The sequence below is a fragment of the Oryctolagus cuniculus genome, chromosome X (assembly GCF_051225735.1).
Source record: "Oryctolagus cuniculus isolate XC-2025 breed Fujian yellow rabbit chromosome X, ASM5122573v1, whole genome shotgun sequence".
NCBI lineage: Eukaryota > Metazoa > Chordata > Mammalia > Lagomorpha > Leporidae > Oryctolagus > Oryctolagus cuniculus.
The window spans coordinates 21841385-21862965 of NC_142888.1; the positions used below are offsets into that span (position 1 = coordinate 21841385).

Sequence of the window (21581 nt, forward strand, 5' to 3'; positions counted from 1 at the left end):
CAGTAAAATATTGTTATCTATAATCACTCTACTTAATATAATCACTCTACTATAATCACAAATACATTGACACTTAACATGTAGAATATGGTCCTTTAAAATCAGCAGATCACATGGTATGAGTGGGAGTGTGTGTGTGTGAGAGAGAGAAATTCACTAAAACATTTTAGAGAAAGAGGAGTTAATCTGGAAAATAACTGCCTTTCACAGTTAGACAATTATCCTGGCTCAGCTCAAGAAACAATTGCAAAAATCTTCTCTCCCTGACTGATTGTACCAAATCCTAATACTGGCGCAGAATTTGATGAACTGTGAGTTAGCCTAATATTTGCAAATGATTTGGATGAGCACACGACTGTGGAATCTGCTGGTTTTTCTTTTCTTTGTGAATCATTTTTAAGATGAAGAGTAATTACTCCAAAACCATCTATTCACTATCTTTGTTGTTCCAAAAGCCTCCATTAGTCACGATGTTCCCTCATTAAAAAGCTATGACATCGTGCTCTCTTCAGCAGCATCTATACTAAAATTGCAATGACACAAGAAAGATTAGCAAGGTCCCTGTGCAGGGATGACATCGTGCTCCCTTCGGCAGCACATATACTAAAATTGGAATGACACAGAAAAGATTAGCAGGGCCCCTGCCCAAGCATGACACATACAATCATGAAGCATTCCACATTTTTTAGCTGCTGCTGTCATTGTCACAGCATAAAAATTGCATGACTGTATGAGATGATGGATATGTTAATTTGCTCCACTATATTAATCGCTTTATATATGTATTTCATAATGCCATGTTGTATACCTTAAATATACACAATAACATTTATTTTTTAAAAAAGAAACAATGTAAATATTAGAAAGAAATAAAGTTGTCATTATTCACAAGTTTTAAATTTAAAAATGGGGCCGGCGCTGTGACGCAGTGGGCTAATGCCCTGGCCTGAAGCGCTGGCATCCCATATGGGCACGGGTTTGAGATCCAGCTGTTCCACTTCCAATCCAGCTCTCTGTTACGGTCTGGGATAGCAGTAGAAGATGGCCCAAGTCCTTGGGCCCCTGCACCCACATGGGAGACACGGAAGAAGCTCCTGGCTTCAGATTGGCACAGCTCCAGCCATTGCAGCCAATTGGGGAGTGAACATTGGATGGAGGACCTCTCTGTCTCTCTGTTTCTCTCTCTCTCTCTCTCTCTCTCTTTCTCTGCCTCTCCTCTCTGTGTAACTTTCAAATAAATAAATAAATCTTTAAAAATAAATAAATAAATGAATCTAAAAACTGTGGCATGGACTTCAAGAGTCATAAGATTTCATCTTGGGACTTTTGAGACCTTAATAACAATTATTTGCATAAAATTAGGACTGAAGGGCATCCCTGAAAAACATACTTGAAAACTTTCCTCTGCATCCTTTATTAGTGTTGACATTATTATGGTATGTGGGTTGTTATGGTGACTGAATAAGATTGGATTTGAAAGTTTCCAAGGAGCTATTGGCAGAAAAGATCACTGAAATCTAAATTCAGAGCTGTTTCCTGAGTTTGATTCCAGACTTAGCCATTTATCAGCTCTGTGACAAGGGTCAAACCACTGACTCTCCCTTTGCCTTCGTTTTCTCATTTGTAAAATGAATATAAATAATGGTATCTATTTCAAAGGGTTATTATTAGTATTAAATCAGTTACTACTGTAAAACATTTATAATAGTGCCTGATATACAGCTGTTGTTGTATAACGTTATATTTAAATAAAAAATTGGGAAAAATACATGAATATTTCCTTCTCTGAATATAGCTTGAGATGGGACAGAGTTCCACTCCATTATGCTGGAGAGCATTGCAAGAGTAATGAAGCATCCTAAGATTCAGTGTAGCTAATATTCTTTGTCTCTTTCAGCTACTGTTATTTTTATTTATTTGAGAGACTGACAGACACTGATAGAGAGCTCTCATCTGCTGGTTTACTCTTCAGACGCCTGCTGCAGCTGGGTCAGGCCAGGGCTAGGAGCCAGGAACTCAATCTCAGTCTCTCACGTGAGTTGTAGAAACCAAATTACCAAGTCATCACCACTACCTCCCAGGGTCTTCATTAGCAAGAAGCTGGACTCACGAGTCAGAGATAGCAATCAAACCCAGCTAATAAGTGGGACTTGGACATCTTAGCCATTTTTTCTATATGGTAGGCTAAATGCTTGTCCCTGTTTATTATCTTTTATTGGATATTAGAGAACATTGAAGGAGGAATACATGAAGGAAAGCCAAAGCAGGGATGGAAGAAATGACTTGATCTCATATTAGAAAGTATAGGCCGGCACCGCGGCTCAATAGGCTAATCCTCCGCCTTGCGGTGCCGGCACACCGGGTTCTAGTCCCAGTTGGGGCGCCGGATTCTGTCCCAGTTGCCCCTCTTCCAGGCCAGCTCTCTGCTATGGCCCGGGAGTGCAGTGGAGGATGGCCCAAGTCCTTGGGCCCTGCACCAGCATGGGAGACCAGGAGAAGCACCTGGCTCCTGGCTTCGGATCAGCGCGATGCGCCGGCCGCAGCGGCCATTGGAGGGTGAACCAATGGCAAAAGGAAGACCTTTCTCTCTGTCTCTCTCTTTCTCTCACTATCCACTCCGCCTGTTTAAAAAAAAAAAAAGTATATTCTGGGGTGGGCATTGGGCATTTGGCTTAGGATGCCCATATCCCAATATAAGAGTATTTGGATTCAATCCCTAGCTCCTGCTCCTGATTCCAGCTTCCTGCTAATGTGGATCCTGGGAGGCAGCAGATGATGGTTCAAGCAATTGGGTTCCAGCTGCCCACAGGGGTACCTGTACTGAATGCCCAAATGTTGGTTTCAGCCTCAACCATTGCAGGCATTTGGGGATAGCGTCTCTCTCTCTCTTTCTCTCTCTGTTTGTCTCTCTCTCTTTCTCTGTGTGTGTGTGTCCCTCCCTCTCAAATAAAATTTTAAAATTGTATGTTCTTAGGTAATTTTTCACTGAGAAAGTAAATTTCACTCCTACATTTCCAAGTTATCAGAAAGCATAAATTAATAGAATCCGAATTAATGAGATTTAGATGAGATGTTTTAAGCTAGCAAGAGCTGACACATTAAATTGAGGTTATACGTGAAATTAAAGCATATAGAACTCATTTGGGAAATGATTCATTCTTTTTTGTGTTGCCAAGGTCCTATTTAGCACATCAAAGAAGACTTTGCCACTTATGAGCTGTGTGATTTTGGGAGAATCATTCAGATTACCAAAAGCCTTTTTCTCATCAGTAAAATGGAGTTGACAACAATTCCATAGCCTATCCCTCAACCCCCAACACTCACTCTATCCCTTTTTCTCCACAGGGAAATAGTGACTATAAAAATATTTTCTCAACAGAACTATATGGATAAAACTGAGTGTGTATCGTGGTTTGTATCTCCCTGACAGCAGAGCATGAGACACGTTTTTGGGAATAGGAGATTTATTTAACAGATAGAGGAGGGAACAAGGAGTATCACTCCAGGAAGGAGGATAACCTCTCTGGAGCTGGTTTGCCTGGTGGACAAATAGGTTCAGTCTCCCTGTGAACCTCATGAATACAGGGGAACTTCAAAAAGTTTCTGGGAAAACACAATTAACAGATAAGTTTATTTTGATGTGAAACAATTCTGAAAGCCATGCATAGGTTTTTTTTTTTTGTCTGTTTCTTAATATGCCTTTTCCATGAACTTTGTGAAGGCCCCCATAATTTTGTGGAATACACTGTTTTCTCCCAAAGGACAGGGGACTAGAGCATTTTACTACAGGACAAACCCCATTGGTTGAAATCTTTCCTTGAGGGCTTTAAAATCTCTGACTGGATGTGCCAGCAGGCAGAAAGAAGCCTTAAGCCAGAAAAGAAAAGAGACCATTTTGCCCCTGAAATTGCCACACTAGGCGTGTGCAGGATACTACCAAGCAGAGCTCTGTGTGAAGGCAGGGCTGGCTGAGAAGATGTGGCAGACAGTGATGGCATTGGCTATGGTGTGTCTCCTTTGTCTTTGTGTGGAAAATTCAATTTGAGGTACTGAGTAGGAAGTAATGATCCACTCCAGTCCATCAATATCTTTTCATATACTAGACTGTGTTGCAACGAAGTGCTTGCTTTTTTCTTCAGAGTCTACTTCACCCTTTCTCAGCAACTCGCTTTGAACTCCTCCTATTTTCCCTAGATTGATTTTTCCATCTTCAAGGTGGGAAACAGTATTTAGCAAGTCGTGTCTGCTAGGTCTTGCCCTAGCCATCTTCCTAAAACAGGTATTCTGCAATATATATATATATATATATATATATATATATATGTGTGTGTGTAGGTATACTATATATGTATATAGTGTGTGTGTGTGTACATAGGAATGTGTGTATGTGTGTGTTTGTGTGCACGCAGGTCTATTTCACGTTCTTTTGTTTTCATGAAGTTTATCGTATTCTACTTTTGAAAGATATTCAAATTTCCATCTTTTCTCTCTACTTTGAGCCATATTAGACTGTGAACTACTGGAAAGCAATATCAATTCATTTTAAATGCATAGAGTTAAACTGTCTGCCATTTCCAAAATATATAGTCTATTTTAATTTCTAATGAAATTTTAAGGAATTCTTCACTAGCTTATATTCCTCTGTTGTTCTGGTTTCAGTTGGTCAAATGAAAATACCTAAGGGATTCCAAGTAACTCATGAGTGTGTGTGTTTGTGTGTGTGTGTATCCCTTTAACACTCTTTGATTTTGTATCTTTTATTTTCTGTCATATTAGTACTTTTAAAATAAGCAGAATCATAGAGTTGCTCTTGCATGTTAGCTAAGGTCTTCAGCTAATAATCTCATTATTTTAAATACTAAATACTTGCAGATCTCCAGCAAGAAGATGGAAAATATTTTTCCCTTTCATATTTTCATGGCACAATGCTCTATAAAAATCCACAATGAACAAATATTCTAAAATTATAAACCTCAAAGGAAAGTGTGGATATTAGTAAAAACTAGAATATTCGTAAATAAAATGTATTCATTATTTTAAAATATGAATAGACTTGTCAGTAAATGTAGGGATACTATTTTATGTATCCATTAAAGACAAGAGATGCCTAGATGGTAACTAAAATGAATTGAACTACTGACCTGAATTACAGATGACCAATGTCTTTGTATTATTTCAATATTAATATTATACATTTAAGTTCTCACATATAAGTGAAACACATTAGAACCAGAGTTCTAAATACTTTTCACTTAAGCAAGAACTATCATGTTTTAAAACTGTCTTTAGGGCATATGATAAATGATTAAGATCAGTGTTAGGTCCATCCAATCAATAACTCCCCCTTTGAACATTTATCACATAATTTATAAAGCTTTACAATCAAAATAAAGCTGAAGGTAGAGACTTTATCTATTTTAAATCTACTTTGCCTTCTAGCAGTTATGTAAAATTTATAAATTTATAAATTTATAAAAACAAAGTTTTATTACTATTTATATTATAAACTCTAGTCATTTTAATAAATTTAAGCATGTACCGTGAGTGAAATGATAGCTCATAAAACTGTTGGGGTTAGTGTTGTGGTGCAAAAGGTTAAGCCGTCACCTGCTACTCTAGAATCCCAAATTGGAGCACAGGCATGAGTCCCTGCTGCTCTGCTTCTGATCCAGCTCCCTGCTAACGTTCCTGGGAAAGCAGCAAAAGGTGGCCCAGGTACTTGGGTCCCTGCCACTCATGGGGGGAGACCCAGATGGAGTTCCAAGATCCTGCCTTTGGCCTGGCCTGGCTCCAGCTATTGTGGCTATTTGAGAAGTGAGCCAGTGGGTGGAAGACCTTTCTTGTTCTCTCTGTTTCTCCCTTTTTCTGGCTATCTGCCTTTCAAATAAATAAAATCAATATTTAAAAGAACAAAATATTAACATTTTGCTCTCATGGATGGTGCTGCAAGTACAATCATGTCCCCTCAAAAATGTATGAATATATGACCTAATTCTCAAACCTATGAGTATGTCATTTGCAGTGATTTTTCAGACATACTTAAGTAAAGGATTTTTTAGATGAGAAAACTGTCCTTGATTGTTTCACTGAAGCCACTGCAACCACAAGAGAGAAAGACAGAGCTGGAAAAGGCAATGGGATGATAAAAGTATGGATTGCAATGATGCTGTCAAGGCCAAGCTGGAGGAGGCAAGGAATAGATGCTCTCCTATCACCTCCAGAAAGAATGCAATCCTGCTGACACTATTTTGACTTCAGAGTATCACTGTAAGATAATAAATCTCTATTATTTTGAGTAAGAAAACTTGTAGTAATTTGTTACAACTGCAATAGGAAAATAATACAATTTAAACTTCAAACAAAATGTAGCATGCTTTTATATTTCTAAAGATATATTACAGTGTGAGTGTTTAGTGTGGTAGCAAAGATGCCTGTTGAAATGCCTACATCTCACATCAGAGTGCCTGGGTCCTAGTCTTGGCTCTGCTCCCAACTCCAGCTTTCTGCTAATGTGTACTCTAGGAGGCAGCAGTGATGACTCAAGGAGTTGAGTTTCTGCCGTGCACATGGGAGACCTGAATTAAGTTTCTGGCTCCCTGCTTCCGTCTGGTCCAGCCCTGGCCATTGCAGATATTTGAACAGTAAAACAGCAGATGGAAGTGTGGAAGTACTGTCTCTCTGCCTCTTTCCATCTATCAAAAAAATAAAGATTTTTAAAAAGATGTCCTGCTTAGCTTCATTCATATACATATGTAAATATGAAATTTTTTATAGTTCTAATTAACAATCACAAGGATACAAGAAATAGACTCAAACTAGTTAAAATAACTAAGAAATTTATTCTATTTTCTTTTAAGAGGAGAAGTTTATCAGGTCCAGTATTTGAAAGTATAATTCAATCTCCAGATACCAGAAAATCATCGAGCAGATTGTCTCTAACTCTCACCCTTTCACTCCCTGGTTCTGGTTCCTGCTCTCACTGCTTTCCCGGCCTCCTTCTCATTCTTCCTCAGGCTTCTACATCTTGGTTTTTGCTCCACAGGCCTGCTGAAGCCTCCTTTCTGTGGGTTGTCTTCCTCTGAAAATCATGACTTGCTACCCTATAATTTTAGTCTGTATAGAGCTTTTATCAACTAGTCTTGTCTGTTCTATGCACAGATCCAACATGCCTGCAGGCTTGGCACACCCACTTCTCCGTGAGGCACCTGAGCCTCACTTCCCTCTCATACAGAAGGTGCCGTGGTGACCATGTATACGCAGCTCCAGATGGAAATGCCATGAAACCTTCCCAGAGATCACCACTCTCAGTAAAGCCCCACCCAAACTCCTCTCCATTTGTATATTCAATTAGAGAACCACCCCTACTCCATAAAAGGATAACCTGAACTTGGAGGTATTACAGTAGCAGCTTCAGGAGTGGCAGGAGATGGAGCTCACTCTCCATGGGAGTGTAGGGTTTGCCTGGATTCACTTCTGACTGTGTACTGTATCTTCACTCTCCTTAAAAAAAATTCCTGCTCTCTTACCTACACTTTGTCTCTGCTTTGAATTCTCTTACACTGAAACAAGAACTTGGAGTAAGCCCAGCAGGGGAGTTCACTGAGTTCACTGAGTTCAAAGATTTTTAGATTCACATATATTTGAGATTATGTGGTATTTTTCTTTATGTGCCAGGTTTGTTTCACTTACCATAATGTCCTCCAGACTCATCTATGTTGTAGCAAATGGCAGATTAAGTGACAAGAAAAGTAGTTACCATGGTGGGCAATTGAGCAGAAAATGGGGAGATGTAGATCAATGGATATGTCGGGTGAACAAATCTAAAGATTGAATGTACAACATGAGGACTAGAGTTATTTAAGAAATTCAAATTTTCAAGTGCCTCAGTAAAGATCTTTAATAAGGATAACAACAGAAAGTAACTTTAAACTACATCCAAGTCAGGTATCTGAAATTCATACTTATTTTATTAATGGAACATTTTAAAATGTCTTTCCAAATTTCAGTTAAAATGGTATGTTGATATTTATCAATTTTTAACTTAAATCATTGTACTGATTTCTTTTTTAAGTTTTCTAAATTATAAACCAGGCACCCATGCTGTTATATGTAAATAAATCTGTACTAATCAAGCCATTTATTCACATTTAGACTATTAAAAAGATTCCAACCTGCTCTCTGTCCATGAACAACTCTTACCTATGAGTCAAGCCCAGAAAGAAAATATATATCACTTACAAATAGTCAAAACAGCTAATAATGTTAGAGAAAATGAATTCTTTTCCTAATAAATGAATTAATCATAGCATTTATTCTGTGTACCTTACCAATGTTTTTAAAGGTGTTTGCTGCCACTTTAATCAACTTTGTTGATAGAAAATTTACTCACATATATACACATTGTACACATGATTAGTAAATTCAGAGAAATGTATATAACCTTGTAACTACAACCCTTATTCACTTAAGAACATTCCATCATCCCCCAAATTTTTTGTGTAACATTTCAAAAATCAAGCACAACCCCTGTCTTGCTCCAGGCTGCTGATCTGATTTCAGGGCAGGATATTCTATATCCTTGCCAACTCTGAGACTTATCAGTCTTTTTAACTTGACATGTTTTAATGGCTTGTAGTAGTACTTCATCATTTAAACTTGAATTCACTTACTGATCCATAATTCTGAATATCTTTTCATGTGCTTATTGGCTCTCTCTATATACACTTTCATGAAGTGTCTATTCAAGTCTTGTAACAATTTTTGAGTTAATTACATTATTATTAATGATTCATAAATATTATTCTGGATAAAGTCCTTACTCAGATATATATCACATGAATATTTTTGTTCAAATCTATTGATTGGATAAATTATGTCTTTTTTTAATAGAAGAAAGCTTAAACTTTAATGATAGCCAAATTTTTTTTTATTACGTAGGTAGTTTTGTATCTTATCTGAGAAATCTGTATACCTAGTATTGCGATTATTTCTTCTCAGTACTTTTAAGAAATTTTCGGATTTTTAGCTTATAAGCTTATGGGTATGATTTACTGCAAATTTTGTTTCTGGGGTGGGCATATGGAACAATGATTAGGACACCAACTGGGATATTTGTATCCCGTTTCAGAGTGCCTAGGTTTGAGTTCTGGCTCTTCTTTCTATTCCAGCTTCCTGCTAATACACTCTGAGAGGCAGTAGGTGATGACTAAATTGCTTGATTGAGTCCCTGCCACCCACATAGGAGATCTGGATTGAATTCCTGGCTCCTGGCTTTGACTTTGCCCAGCCCTAGCTGTTGTGCCCATCTGCGGAGTGAGACAGTGGATGGAATATCAATCTCTTTTTTTTTCTCTCTCTCAATCTCCCTCTCTCTCTCTCTCTCTCTCTCTCACACACACACATACCCTTTAAAATAAATAAATGTAAAATAGTGAAAATTATGTTTTGTGTATGATATGAGTTAAGGACTAAAGAACTTTCTTTTCTGTAAGGATATGCAATTGTTCTCTTGTGGATACTATTATTTTTTCCTTTATTGAATTACTTTGGTATCTTTGTTGAAAAATCAATTGACCCTCTATGTGTGGATCTATTTTTAGACCCTATTTTGCTCAAATAATCTACCTATTTTTATCATGATGTAGTACACTACCTTTGTTAGTAGAGGTTTATGAGAAGTCTTTAAAGCAGATAGTGTTAGGAAAAAAGGCACAGAATAGAGAGGAGGCAGTATAGGAAACTACAGCCAGACCAAATTTATTCAGAGAAAATAAATTTTCAGAGGTGAGTGACCAACTGCCTGCATGCACATTAACAGAACATGCAGCAGGAGGCCGGGACCCCAGAGGCGGGGCCTTTTTATATCTTAGGAGGGCTAGGGATGGGGGTGGGGCTAGAGGGTAGCAAGTGGATGTGAATAACTGGAACTGATCTTTCAGGTGGCCACATAGGGCCCTCCAGAACCTGGGGAAGAATATGGGGGTGGGCTGTAAAGGTAATGGGGTGTGAGACCCAATTGAGATTCAAGGCAAGGAATAAATTCCAATGTTTATTGGGCAATGTGTGAGAATGGTTAAGGCTTATGTCTTTGTTCCATCAGAGTGCAAATCTTCCAACTTCATTCTTTTTTATCAGAATGGTGTTGACTCTGTCCTTTCATATCAATTTCCTTTCCATATAAATTTTATAATCAACTTCTCAATTTGTATAACAAAGTTCCTGTTGAGATTTTCATTCAAGTTGTGTTAATCAGTATATCAGTTTGGAGAAAATTTATCCAGAAAACCATGTTGTTTCTCAATTTTTTAATATTGTATATGTCTCCATTATTTAGGCCTTCTACAATTATTCTTAAAAGTATTTTGTAGTTTCTAGTACATTTCTTTCATATTGTGAGGAGTCAGACAGGTTAAAAGGCAGTCAGGGTGGTCCTGGTAGAAATTAAGGGTGCAGAATGCTTACTTCCCCCAAAAAATTACCTTTAGTAAGATTGAAAGTGCCTGCCCATTCCCTAAGAATTTCCAATTTTACCATAAGAATAGTAGGGGAATGGCGATTCCATCTTTCTGAGCTATTGGCTACCTATCCCACCCCTTGGCAAATAAGATTACAGATCAGATCTTTTGGTAGGTTTTGTCCTTGCCTTGCTACTGAATGTCAACCTGATTGCCAAGTTTTTTTTTTTTGTTTTGTTTTTTGTTTTTTTGACAGGCAGAGTGGACAGTGAGAGAGAGAGACAGAGAGACAGAGAGAAAGGTCTTCCTTTTCCGTTGGTTCACCCTCCAATGGCCGCCACGGCCAGCGCGCTGTGGCTGGCGCACCGCGCTGATCCGATGACAGGAGCCAGGTGCTTATCCTGGTCTCCCATGGGGTACAGGGCCCAAGGACTTGGGCCATCCTCCACTGCACTCCCGGGCCACATCAGAGAGCTGGCCTGGAAGAGGGGCAACCGGGACAGAATCTGGTGCCCCGACCGGGACTAGAACCTGGTGTGCCGGTGCCGCAAGGCGGAGGATGAGCCTAGTGAGCCGCGGCGCCGGCCTGCCAAGTTTTGTTCTTCTCTGAAATTGTGCTTAAAAGGCCTGGTACCACCAGCCCCTTTGGGTTTTGCCTTTCTTGGAGTCCCTTTCTGTACCACTCTGCCTGGAGGTCTCTGACTTAAATAAATCTTGCTTTTAAATACATCTTGCTTTACTCTGCCTTGTTCACTTGGAAATTCTTCCATGTGAGACAAAGAACTGAGGTAAAAGTCTTCTCTTCACTACTGCTTCACCTGTAACAATATCACATGCCAAGGTCTTGCGTATCATTCATTAAATCTATTTCTAGGTATTTAACAGTTTGATGTCTTATAAATTGTATCATTTTTAAATTTTATTTTTGTGCTTTGTTACTAGCAATATTTTTTATATAATGATCTTATATCCTGTGATCTTGGTAAATTAATTCATATATTCTAGTCCAATTTTGTTTATTTTCTTAGGATGTTCTTCTTAGGAAATCTTGTTGTCTGCAAATAAAAATAATGCAATTCTACTCTTCCATTCCAATATCTAAGAGTTTTATATAATGTTCTTGTTTACTCTATCTTTTGTTTAGCATTGGTTTCTAACATTGAATTCAATTAAGCAGAACAGACATCATTTCTTTGTTAAAGTGTTTACTTTTTCACCACTACATATAATGCTGGTCATTTATTTTTCAACATGTCCTTTATCAAGTTGAAGAGCTTTAATTCCTGTCCCAGGTAGTTGAAGATGTTTTATTGCTTGATATTGAAATGTTCACTTAAATGAATTCCTATATTACATCTCATATTCTAGGGGCTGGTGTTGTGGCATAGCTGATTAAGCTGCCGCCTGTGTCACCAGCATCCCATATGGTGGCTGGTCCTGACTACTCTACTTCCAGTCCAGCTCCCTGCTGATGCTCCTGGGAAGGCAGTGGAAGAATATCTATATATGTTTATGTATATGCACTTATTTGGTTTAGTTTTTACATAACCATATAAAAGCAAGTCTCAACTTGATATTGGACTTGACCCCCTAAAATTTTTTTGAAAATGTGGCCCCTTAAAGTTACCCATTATTCGAGTTTGGGGTGCTGCTTATGTTATCAAAATTTGGGGTGCCATATGATATCATCATATGCTTGTTAATAAATCCCTAATATTAATAAGCCCAAGTGGGTTCTTGCCTAGTATTTAGAGAAGAATTCTAAATACCAGTAGAAATGAACAAGACAGCATGGTACATTTTAAGCTTTTATTTATCGCGAAATATGCGTAGGAGAGTGAGGGCTTCAGTCTAAGGAGAAGGGAAAATCTGGATTCATACCAAGTACCAGGAACCAGCCACATGGAAGAGCATCTAGGCCAGGAAGCCTAGGGCGGATGGCCCAAAGGCCATGTCCCTGGAGGTGCAGGGCTACAGCCAGCCCTCTCCTGGCAAGAGGCCAGGGCAAGGGAAATGGAGGAAAAAGGGGCAGACACACCCTGTCCCAGGCATTTAATCCACTCTCAAAGGGGAGTGGTTAATTAACCTGATTGGCCAGTGGGCGCTCAGGTGTGGCCAGGTAGGGGCATGAGGTCACACAAGGGAGTGGTCAAGGCGTGGTCTTCCAGCTTAAAAACCTAATCAATTTTAACCTGTATGCCTGCCTACTTCAAACTCAGAGATATTCATTAAAGGTATAATTTATTCCAGGGATAGTTTACCCAGAAGGCACAGTACCAAGGCTCTTCAAAAAGTTACTGGAGGGGTCAGTATTATGGTACAGCAGGTTAAGCTGCTGTCTGCAACACTGCATCCCATGTTGGAGTGCTGGTTCATGTCCTAGCTGCTGAGCTTCCAGTGCAGACCCCTGCTAATGTGACTGGGAAGGCAGTGTTACAGGTGAAATGTCGGCGGAGAGAATATTATTATTATCTGATTCTTTGTCTCACATGGAAGAAGAATTTCCAAGCGGACAAGGCAAAGAGAAAAGATTTAAAGGTTTAAAAGCAAGATTTATTAGAGTCAGAGACCTCCAGCCAGAGTGGCATAGAGAAGGGCTCCAAGAAAGGCAAACCCTAAGGGGCTGTTGGTAGTGGGGTTTTTAAGCACAATTTTTGAGGAAAAAAATGCTTGACAATCAGACTGACATTCAGTTACAAGGTGGGGACAAAACCCATCAAAAGAACTGATTTGCAATCTTTTACCCTGTCTGGCTTGCTCCTGGTAAAACTAAAGAGCCACCACAAAGGTGGGATATCTAATTTGTTTTACAGTAAACTGGGAGCTCAGAAGGGTGGAGTCAGCACTCCCTGGCTATTGTCATAATATTGGAAACTCCCAAGGAGTGAGCAGGCAGGCATTTTTAACTTTGCTAAAAATAACGTTGGGGGGGGAATATTTTCCACCCTCAATTTCCACTGACTGCCTATTAACTCATCTGACTCCTCACAGCAGCAGCAGATAGCCCAAGTAGGACCCTTCCACCCACATGGAAGACCAAGATGGAGTTCCTGGCTCCTAGCTTCAGTCTGACCCAGCCCTGACTGTCATGACCATTTGGGGAGTGAACTGAGGACAGAAGATCTCTGTCTGTCTGTCTCTCCTTCTCTCTCTGTCACTCTGAGTCTTTAATAAACAAAATAAATTTTTTTAAAGTTACTGGAAAGTGGAATTAAATATAGGTTTGTTTGAATACAAAAATTATTTAAAATCATGCAGTTTTCTCATTATGCATATTTTCCATGAACTTTTTGAAAAGCCTAGTATACATGAATTTCAAACTCTTTTTGAATCAAAATAAAATTTTTTAGATTACCTTTCACATGGAGACAAGCTCAGAAGTGGTGAACTAGGAAGAACAGAAGCAAACTCTGAGATAAAACAAATTCACCCTCCTGTGTCTGTCTTGCTTCCTGCCTGGGTTTCCTGGAAAGTTCCTAAGACTGAGATCAAAAAGCAGCTATAACTAAGCCCAGATCACTTGCAGGTTGTGAGTCATTTCAGGTATCACAGCAAGCCTCCACCTCCCGGCCATGATCTTTTTCTTACTTTATGTTTCCTTCCAATTATGACAAAGAGTAAATTTCTTTTTTTTTTTAATTTTTAAAATGTTTTTGCCTGGCAGAGTGACAGAGAGGGGGAGAGACAGACAGAGAGAGAGATCTTCCACCCACTGGTTCACTCCCCAAATGGCTGCCACAGCCATTACTGGGTCAGGAACCTGGAACTCCATCTGGATCTCTCGTGTGGGTGGCAAAGGCCCAGGCACTTAAGCCATCTTCCACTGCCTTCCCAGGTGCATTGGATGGGAAGCAAAGCAGCTGGGACACAACCAGTGCTGCAATATGAGATGCCAGCATTGTAGGCAGTAGCTTACCCACTAAGCCATGGTGCCAGCCCCCAACAAAGAGTAAATTTTAACAGTGATTTTATGAGGAGTTAGATGGGTTAATAGGCAGTCAGGTTGGTCCCTGTGGAAATTGAAGGTGCAGAATACTTGCTTTCCCCCAAAAGTTATCCTTAGCAAGTTCAATGTGCTGAATCCCACTGCATGTTTCTCCCCAAAAGTCACCTTTAGCAGAACAAAAGTGCCTGTGCACTCTTTGGGAGCTTCCAATTTTATCATGAGAACAGCAAGGGAGTGGTGACTCTACCCTTCTGAGCTTCCAGTTTTTTTTGAAAACAAGGTACCTATCCCAGCCTTCACCACTGGCTCTTCTGTTTGATCATGAACAAGCCAGATAGGACAAATAAGATTACAAATCAGGTCTTTTGCCTCTCTTGGAGCCTCCTTCCAGACTGCTTTGGCAGAAGGTTTCTGACTTAAATAAATCTTGCTTTTCTCCCTGCCTTTTCCTCATGGAAATTCTTCTCCCATGTGAGAAAATGGTGAACCTTATTTGCCGCCATTTTATCTGTAACAATTTCAGGTTTACCAAAACTGGGAATGTTTTTCTTACTTGGTCTAAGTATGGAACAGAGCCTTTAAGACCTACTTGGAAATTTCCCTGAGAATGTCCTTTATCAAGCAGTACAGAACCACAACAGTGCAGTCTTAGCTAGTTCAATCATTTGCTTTCTGAAATGAGACTTCCCTATAATTTTACAGCCTACTTTAAATATTGCATGTGCTAAAATAACCTGTGGGGATTTAGTTCATATGGTTTTCCCAAATGTTTACCTTAGCTCTTAAACATATCTATTTCCTGTGCCAAGTAATCACCATCTGTAAAACATATAAATATATATATAGATATAGATATATATAGATATACGAGTTGTCAGATGCCTATGTATAAAAAATAAAGTCCATAGTATAAATATACAGACAAGTATGATTGAAAGGAGACCATTTACATTTTCCACAGGTGAAGTTTACAAAAATATGTTTCCCTTTTAGATTCACAGTTTTATTATCATGTCTTTGCTGATAATTGCTGTGTGTCTGTGTCTGTTTCTACAAATTATGAGTAGGAATATAAATGCTCTCACCCTTACACATTCTGTATTTACCAAGTCTGGATGTGTTGAAAGTCTCAACTCTGTTAAATACTTGTGAGCTTCAAGGCTAGAATTGTGAATCAATAAATGCAAGCTTTAAGAATTCTTGTTACAGAAAATATAATCGAATTCCTTATACTGCAGGGACATGAATGTTGTTAGAAATGCTTTAACAAAGTCTTTTCACACCAATAGATCTTAAGTTGCCAATTCCATTCTTTTACAGTCTGTTGCTTTCATAGACTTTACCTTTGATTTCTCTTTTCATGCTCTAGCTTCTTATGCATTTAGCATGAACGTGTCCTGATGAGGAAATATAATTTAATACTCAGAAGGTAGAATCAGAGTACAAGGCCATGGCACTTCTTGTCTAGAGTCTCAGATAATGCTTTTCAGAAATGTTATTCATATTTATGAAACAAGTTACCATATTATATAATTTTCATGTCATATAAAATATATTACTTTTATAATGAAACAACAAATAGTAAAATTAAAAGAAATGTTAGGCCTTGGAAAGAAGCTAATATTTTGCCAACTAGTGAGTAACAAGTTAGTAATTTGAGCATGATTAAAACTTGACTTCAAATTTGAGCATGATTAAAACTTACCTGGATACCTTCATAAATCAGATTACTGTGCCAGACACCAGAGGTTCAGATTCAGTAGATTTGGAATGGGATTGTTAGTAAAACTGGTCAAGTCTTATCTGAGGTGCCATCTTAAGCCCCGGGTGCCATCCTAGGCTTTGGCCCAGCTGCCGTCTTGTACAATAAGTTTTAGCCTCTCCAAAATAAGTTTCCATCTCCTAAGTCCAGCCTGGCTTACTAGAAGTCAGATGACCAAATGGCCCAACCACAAGCACCAGCTCCACCCCTACCATAACGGGATTTGCTGCTCCCATTTCCTCATCCCTGCAAGGCTACAACAAGACCTGCTTTCCCACACAAGCCCTCTTCTTCTCTCTCGACCCCTTTCTTCAGCCCATCAGTCCCTCACCCCAATAAACTTTTCCTTTAACTTCAGTGTTTTGGTGTGCTTTGTGGTGGCCTTTCAGGAATTCAAGATTCCAGATATTGTCACTACTGCTCTTTTGAGAATGCACTGAGTAGTACAGATCTAAATGTGCAAATACTGATTTTCCAAAGTGCTGAGATTCCCATTCACATACCTCAATTTTCATTTCATAGATACAAAGGTAATAAGGATCATTTGAAAAAAGACATTAATATCAAACTCAAACATGTTTGGAACCACGTTTTCTCATCACCTCCTTTACTTCAAAGTAGTTTTTTGAGATTACACTATTGTCCTTTACTTAATCTGTCAAAATAAAACCAAATTGTTGGACTAACAAGGATGCACAGGAAATTCTTTTTTGTATTGTGATGCCTCTAGCTTTTTGTTGTTGTTGTTGTTTAAGATTGCTTCAGCTATTCTGGGTCTCATGTTTCCATGTAATTTTAGGATCATCTTTTTCTGAATCTGAGAAGAATATCACTGGTATCTGTTAGAATAAGTATTATCCAAAAATCAGAAAATAGTAAATGCTGGTGAGGATGTGGAGAAAAAGATACCCTACTACACTGTTGGTGGGAATGTAAACTAATGCAACCATTATGGAAGACAGTATGGAGATTCCTCAGAAATCTGCAAATAGATCTACTGTATGACTTAGCCATCCCACCTCTGGGAATTTACCCAAAGGAAATGAAATCAGCATCTGAAAGAGTTATTTGTACTACCATGTTTATAGTAGCTCAATTCACAATAGCTAAGATACAGAATCAACCCAGATGTCCATCAACTGATTACTGGTTAAAGAAAATGTGGTGTGTGTGCATATATATATATATTCACATATATACACACATATATATGTATACACATATATGTATACATATATATACATACACACACACACGCATATGATGGGATATTACTCAGCCATAAAAAAGAATGAAATCCTGTCATTTGCAGCAAAGTGGAAGCAACTGAGGACCATTATGCTTAATGAAGTAAGCCAGTCCCCAAAAGACAAATATCATGTTTTCTATGATAATATAGTAGTTAATATAGAATACAAAAATAGCCAATGTATAAGGATGAAACTGACAAAAAACTAATACTTCCAAAATTATTTATAAACAAAAATATCTAATAGAATCATTGTGACAACCTGATTCATTTCTGAATATTTCATAAACATATGTGTATTGTACATATGAGATTAAATGTACTTATAGGCAGATACAATTTACAGACCTCTCTCAGAGATCCATAAGGAAGAGCACACAAGGTGCTTACATGGTCAAACTTTTGCAAATTTGGAAATATAATATATCTTGACCGCATTTTTTCCTGATCACTGTTTCCACTCTGATTTCACAGTTCTTTGATGAGAGGATAGGAAAAAGCATAAGTGTTTTTGGGATCAAGCTACGTTGAATTGGGGATGTGCTTAGTTTTAATTTTGAGAATACATTTATGCAAGTCATTGTTATATATATCTTGAGTTCAATTATTTCTAGTCATTCTGATATAGAATGGCTTCCAGGAATATTCCTCAGTCCACTGTGTTGACCTGCTCAGTGTGACACAAAGGTGCAGGGACACAGGTTGGACTGCAGCATGAGATTATGTGTATATGAGGAGGGTGGGGAAGGTGGTTTTGAAATACATGGAGTCAATGACCTTGTCTAAATAAGATAAGAGTCGGAGAACTCAAAAGGCTTCCATAGCCTTGGAAACTCATGACTGGAGCATAGGGAGATTACTGATGCCATAAACAGGAGTGTCAATTGGTAAAGCCAACAACAGGAGTCACTGTGCACTTACTCCTCATGTAGGATCTCTGTCCTTACTGTGCTGTGCATTGAGATTTAATGCTATAACGAGTACTCAAACAGTATATTTCACTTTGTGTTTCTATGTGGGTGCAAACTGTTGAAATCTTTACTTAATGTATACTAAACCGATCTTCTATATATATAGAAAATTGAAAATGAATCTTGATAAGAATGGAAGGGGAGAGAGAGTGGGAAAGGGGAGGGTTGCGGGTGGGAGGGAAGTCATGAGGGGGGCCAATGTAGTCCATAAGCTGTACTTTGGAAATCTATATTCATTAAATAAAAGTTAAAAAATAAATAAATAAATAATCTTTAAAAATAAAAAAAAGAAATACATGGAGTCAGAAAAAAATGGAGTCCAGTCACTAAGCAAGTGAAACTAAACAAAATCAGAGTTTTTATAGAGAATATAATCAACAATACAAGTGATTATAATGGTAATCACATCATAAGTTTTATTAATTTTTATAGGGATGGACTTTATTTGAATTACAGTTGTACATGCCAGCTGAAGCACGTACAAAGAATTAATCCAGACCAGCACTTTGGTGCAGCAGGTTAAGCCACCACTCACGACACCAGCATCCTATATTGGAGCGTAAATTTGAGTCCCATCTGCTCCACGTCTGATCCTGCTTCCTGCTAAAGAACCTGGGAAGCAGTAGATGATGTCTCAAGTATTTGGGTTCTTATCATCCATCTGGAAGGCCTGGAGGAACTTCTTGTCTCTTGGCTTCAGCGTGGCCCAGACCTCACTGTTGCAATCATTTGAGAAGTGAACCAGTGGATAGAAGATTTTCTCTCTTTCTCTCTCTGCACCCCCACGCCCCATATCTCCGTCTTTCAAATAGCTAAGTAAATATATATTTAAGGTCTTTAAAAATAAAACAAAAATAAAAAAGAAGTAATATATCTCTGTGAATTCACATTTTTTTGTATTTCAGCATATCATCCTTTGCTTTAGTGTACTTAACACATCTTTTTCTCAGGAAATGTGGTAGTGAAATATGAAACTGCCAACAACGTAGGAAAATAGTGCTCTAGGAATAAAATTATATCCATTCATCAATAAGCAAGTTTATGCAATATCTTTTTACACAATTATGTAGTCTAATACAATGTTGCAAAAACTGTGACATACATTTCAATTGCTCTTATGAATTCTTTAATTTCAAATCAATTTTAAGTATTTCTTCCAAAATTATTGCATATAGCAAAGTGCAAATATAATGGAAAAAATAACCCAGTGAAAATATAAACAGGGGCTGGCGCTGTGGCGCAGCAGGTTAATACCCTGACCTGAAGCGCCGGCATCCCATATGGGTGCCAGTTCTAGTCCTGGCTGCTCCTCTTCCGATCCAACTCTCTGCTATGACCTGCGAAAGCAGTAGAAGATGGCCCAAGTGCTTGGGCCCCTGCACCCACAGGGGAGACCCGGAATAAGCTCCTGGCACCTGGCTTCAGATTAGTGCAGCCCCGGCCATTGTGGCCAACTGGGGAGTGAACCATCGGATGGAAGACCTCTCTCTCTCTCTCTCTCTCTCTGCTCCTCCTCTCTCTGTGTAACTCTGACTTTCAAGTAAATAAATAAATACATCTTTTTAAAAAGAATTAAAAAAATACCAAAATATAAAACTTCAGATTTAGAGAAATAAGATAGCAGAAGCTTCAAAATATCACACTCTTATTCTATCACAATGGAAAATAAAATTTCTGGTGATAAAAAGATAAAGAAAAAGAAAGAAACATGAATAAGATACAATATAAAGGTATCAGTCAAGAATCATTTTGTACAAAAAAGAGACCCGATAGTCTAGAAAACATGAATAATGAAAATAACATCAAAGGAAAAAAAGATAATTTTAAGAATCACAGTAGTCCCAAAATGTAAAAGGAGAAGAGAGATGAAAGTAGAAGTAAAGAAAAAACATACTTCATTCAGTCAGCTCCCAGAAGTCAGGAGCAAGATGAGAACTAGGGAGAAATGATCAAGGTACCTATTGTACAAAATGTAGAAGTCCTCACTCTTAGGTACCAATCCTATGGTGCATGACACTGATACCATATGCCTCCTTAAATTTTGCATCTTTGGTACCTCTCTTGCTTCATCCTAGTTTTGGCCCTGACTACGAGCAGCTTCAGTTTATTTAATTTGCTATCTTTGATAAAAACTGTGTTCTTTTATTAAGAATCTGTCAGGAGGCCAGCACACTTCTGATCCAGGTCCTTGCTAATGCACCTGGGAAAGCAATGGAAGATGGCCCAAGTACCTAGGGCCCCTGCTTCCACATGGGAGACCTGGATGCAGCTCCTGGCTTCTCGTTTCAGCCTGGCTGAGCCCTGGCTGTTGCAGCTATTTATGCAGTACAACTCCAGCATCCCACATGAGTGCCATTTTGAGTCTTGGCTGCTCCTCTTCTAATCCAGCTCCCTGCTAATGTGCCTGAGAAAGCAGCAGAAGATGGCCCAAGTGCTTGTGTCCTTGCCACCTATGTGAGAGGCCTGGATGGAGTTCCAGACTCCTGGATTTGGCCTGGCCGAGTTCCAGCTGTTTTGGACATCTGGAGAGTGAACCAGAGGATCAAAGACCTCTCTCTCTTTCTCAATGCATCTGTCTCTAATTCTGCCTTTCAAGTAAATAAAATAAACATATTTAAAAATTCTGTTCTAATCTGTAGGTTGTATTTTCATTTTATTGATTGTTTCCTTTGCTGTGCAGATGCTTTAAGTTTGCAGTAGTGCCCCTTATCTATTTTTTATTTTGTTGCCAAGGCTTTTGGTGTCATATCCAAAAACTTATTGCTCAAGTCAATGTTAAATAACCTTTCTCCTATCTTTTCTTCTAGAATGTTTATGGTTTCAGATCTTACATTTAAGTATATACTTCATTTTCAGTTGATTTTTTGTTTGTGTATAAAATAAAGGCCTTATCATTCTTCTGCATATAGCCATCCAGTTTTCTCAATGCCATTTATTGAACAGGCTGTCCTTTCCCACTGTGTGTTCTTGGCACCTCTGTAGAAAATTAGGTGACTGCATATGATTGGATTTACTTCTAAGCATCTAGTTCTCTTCTACTGGTCTCTATATCTGTTTTTATGTCTTTTTATGCCAATAATGCACTACCTTGAATACTTTTAAAGATTAATTTTATTTATTTGAAAAGCAGAGAGAGAGAAACAGAGACAGAAAGAGTGAGATATTCCATCTACTGTTCATTCCCCAGTGACCACAATGG

General features: G+C 38.5%; 1 non-coding gene and 1 pseudogene across 1 annotated transcript; both read left to right on the top strand.

Moving 5' to 3' along the window:
* Nucleotides 1-499: 499 nt before the first annotated feature.
* LOC127485029 (U6 spliceosomal RNA) lies at nt 500-578 on the top strand (annotated as a pseudogene).
* A 1-nt stretch (nt 579) lies between these two features.
* LOC127484998 (U6 spliceosomal RNA) lies at nt 580-686 on the top strand. The gene has a single exon (XR_007912207.1). It is a non-coding gene; the product is annotated as a U6 spliceosomal RNA (small nuclear RNA).
* The last annotated feature ends 20895 nt before the right edge of the window (nt 687-21581 follow it).